Here is a 3271-nt window from a genome sequence, read left to right as displayed (position 1 = left end):
GATTGTCACCGATGAAAGAGTAGCGGGTACAGAGGCAAATGATTAGGGAGCAGAAATTATATTTCTCCTTTAGGAGGCAATGTAATTTCAAAAATATTTATCAACCTTAATGACGAGATTTTCTGTTTTAGTGTCTTTGGTTGAGAGATACATAATGGGTGAGAAATCCTCGATCTTTTCGGTATACTCTCATGGAATCGGAGGGCCCGATTTAACGTCTTACTAGAAAGACGGAGGCACCAACAGTGCAGCACTGGAGTGTCAGCCTGGATTATGTGCTCAAGTCTCTGGAGCGGTGCTTGACTTTGCTGCCGCTGAGCCACGGCTGACACCAACACTCAGTTCATTTGGCTGGAGAGAAATGACGGAGATAAAGGGGAAAATTAAAATGGAAAAACCTTCCATTTGTTGTCCAACAGAAAATCGGGCATCGTAATCGGCCGCCTATTATAGAATCAGTCCGTTTGATATTGCCATCGATTTCATAAGCATTGAAAATCAGGCCTGCCTATAATGGAATGGGTCGTGGTCAGTTGTTCATCAATCTTGGAAATTATAATGGAGTAAACCTTCAATTTGTCGTCCAACAGAAGAGCGGGCATTGTAATCGGCCGCCTATTATAGAAACAGTCCGATTTCTGTTGCCATCGATTTCAAAAGCATTGAAAATCAGGCCTGTCTTTAATGGATTGGGTCGTGGTCAGTTGTTAATCACTCTGGGTCTGTTTAAACCGGGAGTGCTCACAGTCCCGGATCATTCTGTGTCTGTTTAAAATGGCAGAGCTCACAGTCCCGGATCATTCCGTTTTATTTTAATGTAGAGCGATTTCAGCTTTCATGACTGAGGTGTTGAGTTTAACTAAATGTGACTGGGCTCGTCCGGGATTTGAACCCGGAACCTCTCGCAATTTTAAGCCACAGAAATTCCCTAAGCGAGAATCATACCCCTAGACCAACGAGCCGCCGATGTTATGTTTCAAGTTGCATTGCGATTCCCTGCGCTGGTGCAAACCCAGCTCGCAGAAGTCCTGTTCATTCAGTTAAAATATGTTTATCTTTTCCTCAATCCGCTTCTTTTTGCGAGCATTTTAATTGAATCTGCTCACAATTCTCCCTATAAAAAGAGGTCCAGCCGCATTAGTGGCCGCGTGGCCTAATGGATAAGGCGTCTGACTTCGGTTGTGAGGTTTTTCAGTTATCTAGACGATTGCAGGTTCGAGTCCTGCCGCGGTCGTTCAATTAACTGGACGACACTTTTGCTGTTCTGAATCTGGCTTCAAACCAACCATTTTTGACAGTCCCTCAACTGAAGCAGCGCAAGGCCTTTTGCTTACATTAAGCTGATTGTACATTTTCAACATTGTAGATCTGTGTGCATGGGCAGGATAAGCGGTGAAGTGGACTTTCTTTCAGGGTATTTCTGCTTAGATGCAAAAACCAGGAAATGGAATGGCTGAGAGCAGTGCATGGTTGTGACGAGGTGGCCGAGAGGTTGAGGCGATGGCCTGTTCATCGAGAATGCGGATCCCATCCTCGTCGTTATTACGTTTGATACTGGTACCCTTTCCGAGATTTTAACTGAAACTTGCCTAAAATAAACTTTCAAATGCAATTTCGTCAGAATCGCCCTGGTGCTCCTGGTCTGTGCCCCATGCATTACTCATATCTTGTTAAAATTAAAAGAGACCACTGCAATTCTTAAACATCTTGAATGAATGTGGAGCAGTGATCGTGATTCGGAGATTGTCGAACTCCTCCTTTCTTCTGCTGAGATTGTCACCGAATGAAAGAGTAGCGGGACCAGAGGCAAATGTTTAGGGAGCAGAAACATAAATTTCTCCTTCAGGAGGCAATGTAATTTCAAAAATATTGATCAACCTTAATGAAGAGATTTTCTGTTTTAGTGTCTTTGGATGAGAGCTAAATAATGGGCGAGAAATCCTCGTTCTTTTCGGCATACTCTCATGGGATCGGAGGGCCCGGTTTAACGTCTTACCAGCAAGACGGGGGCACCAACAGTGCAGCACTACCTCAGTACTGCACTGGAGTGTCAGCCTGGATTATGTGCTCAAATCTCTGGAGTGCTGCTTGACTTGGCTGCAGCTGAGGCACGGCTGACACCTACACTCAGGTCATTTGGCTGGAGAGAAATGACGGAGATAAATGGAAAAATTATAATGGAGTAAACCTTCAATTTGTCGTCCAGCAGAAGAGCGGGCATTGTAATCGGCCGCCTATTATAGAAACAGTCCGATTTATGTTGCCATCGCTTTCTTAAGCATTGAAAATCAGGCCTGTCTTTAATGGAATGGCTCGTGGTCAGTTGTTAATCACTCTGGGTCTGTTTAAACCGGGAGTGCTTACAGTCCCGGATCATTCTGTGTCTGTTTAAAATGGCAGAGCTCACAGTCCTGGATCATTCCGTTTTTTTTAAAGTAGAGCGATTTCAGCTTTCATGACTGAGGTGTTGAGTTTAACGAAATGTGACTGGGATCGTCCGGGATTTGAACCCGGGACCTCTCGCATTTTAAGCCACAGAAATTCCCTGAGCGAGAATCATACCACTAGACCAACGAGCCGCCGATGTTATGTTTCAAGTTGCATTGCGATTCCCTGAGCTGGTGCAAACCCAGCTCGCAGAAGTCCTGTTCATTCAGTTAAAATATGTTTATCTTTTCCTCAATCCGCTTCTTTTTGCGAGCATTTTACTTGAATCTGCTCACAATTCTCCCCATAAAAAGAGGTACAGCCGCATCAGTGGCCGCGTGGCCTAATGGATAAAGCGTCTGACTTCGGTTGCGAGGTTTTTCAGTTATCAGACGATTGCAGGTTCGAGTCCTGCCGCGGCCATTCAATTAACTGAGCGACACTTTTTCTGTTCTGAATCTGGCTTCAAACCAACCATTTTTGACAGTCCCTCAACTGGAGCAGCGCAAGGCCTTTTGCTTACATTAAGCTGATTGTACATTTTCAACATTGTAGATCTGTGTGCACGGGCAGAATAAGCGGTGAAGTGAACTTTCTTTCAGGGTATTTCTGCTTAAATGCAAAAAGCAGGAAATTGAATGGCTGAGAGCAGTGTATGGTGGAGACGAGGTGGCCGAGAGATTAAGGCGATGGACTGTTAATCTATTGGGCTCTGTACGCGTGGGTTCTGGATCCCATCGTCGTCGTTATTACGTTTGATAGGGATTGCCAGCGAGGCCCACGTTCCAGGAAGGAATAAAAAGAACAGTTTTTTCGCGCATGATGTTGCTTAATGAAGGGATTG

The 3271-nt window shown here is 44.8% G+C and overlaps 1 non-coding gene across 1 annotated transcript; it reads right to left on the bottom strand.

The window, feature by feature from the left end:
- Nucleotides 1-871: 871 nt before the first annotated feature.
- trnap-agg (transfer RNA proline (anticodon AGG)) lies at nt 872-962 on the bottom strand. Its single transcript is given in 2 exon segments — nt 872-907; nt 927-962. It is a non-coding gene; the product is annotated as a tRNA-Pro (tRNA).
- Nucleotides 963-3271: the final 2309 nt, after the last annotated feature.

The sequence above is a fragment of the Somniosus microcephalus genome, unplaced genomic scaffold (genome assembly GCF_052327205.1).
Source record: "Somniosus microcephalus isolate GS21.2 unplaced genomic scaffold, FLI_Smic_1.0 unresolved_chr1, whole genome shotgun sequence".
Taxonomy (NCBI): Eukaryota; Metazoa; Chordata; class Chondrichthyes; order Squaliformes; family Somniosidae; genus Somniosus; species Somniosus microcephalus.
The sequence above is the reverse complement of the archived record's forward strand: the minus strand, read 5'-3'. Positions and strand labels throughout refer to the sequence as shown.